The following is a 5565-nucleotide window of genomic DNA, read 5'->3' as shown; positions in this document are numbered from 1 at the left end:
AACTCAGTGGTTAAGCGCCCTGGATTCAATCCCTGATACTAAAAGAAAAGAAAAATTTAAAATTGTCAGGTTTCTCTTTTTTTATGTGTACTTTTTAGTTGTAGATGGACACAATACCTTTATTTTATTTTATTTTTAAATTAGGTGCTGAGGATCAACCCAGTGCCTCATGCATGCCAGGCAAGCGTTCTACCACTGAGCCACAGCCTCAGCCCAGCAGGTTGCTCTTTAAATAAATTTAGTGAATGCAAGAGAGTTGAGAGCAAAAGTGGCATTAGCTTGAGTGCAAACATGATGACTTCTAACATAGTGATTCCTAGACAATAGCCTATGCGCCCTAAGGTGAATGAAATCTAGTCAGTTAACAAGACCTACCAAGTTCATAGAGTCCTTAGTACATTTTTCTAGTGCTTCATTCTTAAATATGATAATATAAGATCATCAGACATTTGGGAAAAGCTTAAAACATGTGAAGGAAAGAAACAAAGAAAAATCAAAGTCAAAACTAAAAATATGCCCTGACTGTATTTGGAGAGGAAGAGGTGATGGAGGGGGCTGGTATAACTGAGCTCAATTCTCAAGGTCTTGCCAGTAAGTCAGCAGATGATATCTAAAAATGATAAATGAAGACAATGTGGTATCAGCAGATTATTTAGAGGCACAGAGATAAACCTCAGAAAGAGTTAAAACCGGAACAAATAAAGGCAGAGCACAGGGGAAGGGTGAGAAAGACTACTGTACAGCATTTCATGTTTTTAACCATGTGCAAATTCCTTTTATTATACATTTTTTTAGTTGTAGATGGACGCAATAGCTTTGTTTTATTTATTTATTTGTTTGTTTATTTATTTATTTGGTGCTGAGGATTGAACCCGGCCCCTCACGCATGTGAGGCAAGTGCTCAACCACTGAGCTACAACCACAGCCCACCATATGTAAATTCTACATTAAGAAAAGACTTGGGCTAGGGCTGTGGCTCAGTGGTAGAGCGCTTGCCTAGCATGTATGAGGCACTGGGTTCAAATCTCAGCACCACATATAAATAAGTAAAATAAAGGTCCATTGACAACTAAAAAAGTATTTTAAAAAAAGAAAAGACATATTAAAAAAAGTAGAATAAAACACACATAACCACACTCTACATAGAATGTGTATGAGTGGAAGGGAGAGTCATAGAATAAAACACACATAACCACACTCTACATAGAATGTGTATGAGTGGAAGGGAGAGTCATGGGGGTGTCTGTGAGAAAAGCTCCCCAGAGAATTCTCATGAGTTCCCTCTTTCACAGAACCTAAGACCATGAGGGATGCTGGTCTTTCCCCTGGAGGAATTGTGAAATGGATTCCAGAACAATTCTAAATTCCTTAACATCAAGTTCCTATCAACCATGATGTCCTTCCACAAATAAATATTTTGAGGAACATGAACTGTAAATAATGGAAAGGCAGCAACTCAGGTCTGATAAGTCTTCACCAATAAAAACTCAAGATTGGTGATTGATTGAATGATATGGTAGCCTGAAGGGAGGTCTGTGCTCCGGGCTAAATTTGTAAAAGTCTTGGAATGGGGGTAAGGAGAAAATGGTGGGGGGGGGAGAAAAAACAAAGAAAAAAATCTTCTAACTGTCCCAAAGACTAAATTACACTGGCAAAGAACTGGAATCAAACCAGAAAAGAAAGAGCTCTTTGCAGAATTTTATTTGCTGTTCCCAACACCTAAAATGTAATTTCGCAAGATCTTTGCCTGGCTAGCTCCTTGTCATTCAGATCTCAGCTTAATTGGCACTTCACTCATTCATCCAGTGAATAGTTACCGGGCAGCTTCCCGTGTGTGGCACTGTGCTAGTGAATGGGGACACTATAAAGCGCCTACTTTCAGGGAATGGTGGGGGAAACCCAGGTGACAAGGAAATAAGTAGATAAATTATCTCAGGTTGGGTTTGCTAGGAAACAGACTGAGATGTGTCAAAGACAAAGCTAAGTCCAGGCAAAATTAACAAAAGCTCTTTATTCATAAACTTGCCGTAAGAGAACCCATCTGCCGTCACCACATTTGCATGGCATTTGATGCAAGGGTGTTAAAGAGTATGTTTTATAGAGTAAAAAGAGGAAATACCGAGATGATTTCAGATTGGTGAATTTTCTATTGTGGTCAGGATTTTTGGAAGTGGGGAGACCTTCTCATTTGGGGATGTTCTTGGTTGGACACATTCAATTTCAAAAGAGGAAGGATTGTTCAAAATATTAAGGGTTTTCTGTAGCCAGCAGTTCCCTGGAACAAGTGGAGATGGATGGCATCCTTTTTTGAAGCTGTCTCTATGGTTCTTACTGGAGGGATTGTGGAAGTGGGGGGCGCGGGGCACTGGTGTGGCTACCAGACAGGGCTGTTTCTGCAGGGGGTAATTAGCAGGTGGGGTATTCATTAGGAAGCGCCCTTAGAATTAATACCTGTAGGGGGTGGGCCAGCAAGTAGATGTGGGAGGAGGGAGAAATTAAGCTGCCAAAGGGGCCCAGGAAGGACCTCAAGCCTAGTGCTACAATGGCCCTTCAGAGTTATCCTGAGATGGGAAGAGATGACCAGGTCTCTATACTACTACAATAATCAGTCATTGGATGTGGCCACGGCCAGATCAAGCTAGGCCTTAAAATTTTTTTTTGGTCATACTTTTGGTTCCCTCCTTTGCAAATGTAGAAATACCTTGCATATTACTCTGCATGAGGTGGAATGTGATTGGAAAATCTTGAGGGAAGAAGTGCCGTGACCTTACAGGGACATGATTTTTTTTTTCACATTATTTTTAAAAATTTTTAGTTGTAGATGGGCACAATATTTTTATTTTATTTATTTATTTATATTTATGTGGTGCTGAGGATGAAACTCAGTGCCTCACATGTGCCAGGCAAGTGCTCTACCACTGACCTACAGCCCCAGCCCCATATTAACTGATTATTTTGGGATACCAGGGATTGAACTCAGGGGCACTCAACCACTGAGCCACATCCCCAGCCCTATTTTGTATTTTATTTAGAAACAGTTGCTTAGTGCCAAGCTTTTGCTTTGAACTCAAGATCCTCTTGCCTCAGCCTGAGCCTCAGGGGTTACAGGCGTGTGCCACCATGCTGGGCCCACATTATTTATTTATTAATCTGCTTTTCTTTCTTTTTTTCAAAATTTTTATTGGCACATTATATTTGTACATATGGATGAGATTTGTTGTTACATGTTTGTACAGTATGCATAAGATATAACAATATAATTTGTTATATCACAATACCACTCCCAACACTTCCCCCCTCCCTCCCTGTTTGCCAGTCAGGATATGATCTTAAAACACTTCTAAAGGGTGACTCTGTTGCAGTGTAGACAATCATTCATTAGGGAAGCAAGATTGGAAATTGGAAGCTGTTGAAAAACTAGTTGAAGAGAACCAGAGAACAGGAGCATGGACAACGGTGGGAACAGAGGAGGTGATGAGGCGAGGATGGATTCAGGATACATATCAAAGGAAGAGCCAAGAGGATTTGCTATAAATTAGGTGAGAGGCATGAGAAGAAGTGAGGAGTCAAGAAAGATGGCAGTGTTTTTGGTGTGAACAAGTCACCTTGCTCACTCTTTTGAGAAGGGAAATACTGAGAGGAGCAGATTTGTAAAAGGAAAGGGAATTAAAGATTTTAGTTGGAGACATAGTGAGTTGGGCATGGCTATTAGATATTCAAATGGAGATGTAGAATAGGTAGGTGGATTTATGAGCTGGGAGTTCAGGGAAGAGATTGGGTTCTGAAGTGAAAATATAGGAGTCTTTCACGTATAAATGGCACTGGGAAAGTGGTAAATAATAATTCTTTCTCTTCATGAAAAGGTTTCAGAATCATGAATTAGTTCCTTAACATTCTCTTCAGGTGACCAATGAGATTTCTTTTTTTTTTTTTTGAAATATCTCTTGTCATGAATCATGAATTTAAATATACTTAATATGGGCTGGGGATATAGCTTAGTGATAGAGTACTTGCCTAGCATGTGCAAGGTCTCTGGTTCAATCTCTAGCACTGAAAAAGAAAAAATAGAAAGAAAAAGAAAAAATATATTCAATATGTTTCCATCTTATGCAATTGTAATTTCTGTTGATGTGCAAATCTTTGGCCAATGGGAGTTCCTATGAGTTGGTGCCTGAATTCTTTTGACACTTTACCAAGACTTCTTGATAACTTCCTTACTTTCTAGTATGACAAGATATTTAAAGCTAATCTTGTACATTTCCTACCCTAGACCTGGAATCAGTTTCTCCCTCTCTCTCTCTTTTTTTCTTTCTTGAATTTTAATTTTTTTTTTTAGTGGTACTGAGAATTGAACCCAGAGGTGCTCTACTACCAAGCTACATCCCCAGTCTGTTTTATTTTGAGACAGGGTCTCACTAAATTGCCCAGGCTAGCCTTGAACTTGCAATCCTTATCCCTAAGCCTCCTGAGTAGCTAGGATTACAGACATGTACTTGGCTGGATCAGCTATTTTTTTTAAGGAGCCCTAGTTCTTTTTAGTATATAAGTATCTCAATTTTAGTATCATTTGCTTCTAGATTGGTCATTGTTTCTATGCCTTTTTAGTGTTAGAGTTTGGGAACATACTTTTTTTTCTTATAAAAATAAATTGTAGGGGCTGGGGATATAGCTCAGTTGGTAGAGTGCTTGCCTCATATACAAAAGGCCCTGGGTTCAATCCCCAGTACCACACACACACAAAAAAAATTGTATCATGAATTTCTATATAATACTTCATTTTTTCAAATTTAAGCTATCTGGTTTTAATTAAACTCTTTGATATTAAATATGTATCTCTATTCATTCTCTCATACTGAAAATTTTGGCCCCCAATTTTATTAACATGTTACTTCAAACAATCTCAGAATACCAACTCCACCACTCCCACTAACATGACTGCTGACAGGAGTGTAAGATGTTTTTGGATTTCCTTTTGCCTTTAGAGTGTATCCCACTAGGGATATATAGACAAATTACTGTATTTAGAAGTAACTCAAAATAATTATGCTCTGTGGGAGTATTCTACCAATTTGATAGACAATTACTTTCATTCCTTTCATGTAGTTTTCAGTTTTTAGGAATTGCTTTTTGAAATTTTAATTTTGTTTCCTGATTAGTCAAAATAGATGGCTTCAAAATCAAATATGCAAAACAAGGTATATTTGAGAAGTACATTCAGAGAAGTTCCATCCTTGATCCACTGTTTCCTCACTATAGGTAACTTTACAAAATGTTTTTGTTTATTCTTTTGTTAAAATGTATACAAATACACATTGAGAGACAATACTCTCTGTTTTTTCTCGTATTTCTGTACATCTTATGAACAGAATCACTGGCTGCTTTTATTCTGGGCTGTTTTTTCAAGGATTTTATATAGCTAACAGTCTTGGTAGATAGAGACAATATCTCCCTTTGGAGCATAAGGCAGTCATGCCCACTATCCATTATAAAGGGCTCAGATTCCCTAAGCTCAGGGTTCTTTTCCTGTAATGCAATTCACTGCAGGGGCTGGTGTCGCCCCGTCCT

At 38.5% G+C, this 5565-nt stretch overlaps 1 non-coding gene across 1 annotated transcript; it reads left to right on the top strand.

The window, feature by feature from the left end:
• The first annotated feature begins 4659 nt into the window (after positions 1-4659).
• Trnam-cau lies at positions 4660-4733 on the top strand. The gene has a single exon. It is a non-coding gene; the product is annotated as a tRNA-Met (tRNA).
• The last annotated feature ends 832 nt before the right edge of the window (positions 4734-5565 follow it).

This window comes from Marmota marmota, unplaced genomic scaffold, assembly GCF_001458135.2.
Source record: "Marmota marmota marmota unplaced genomic scaffold, marMar, whole genome shotgun sequence".
NCBI lineage: Eukaryota > Metazoa > Chordata > Mammalia > Rodentia > Sciuridae > Marmota > Marmota marmota.
The sequence above is the reverse complement of the archived record's forward strand: the minus strand, read 5'-3'. Positions and strand labels throughout refer to the sequence as shown.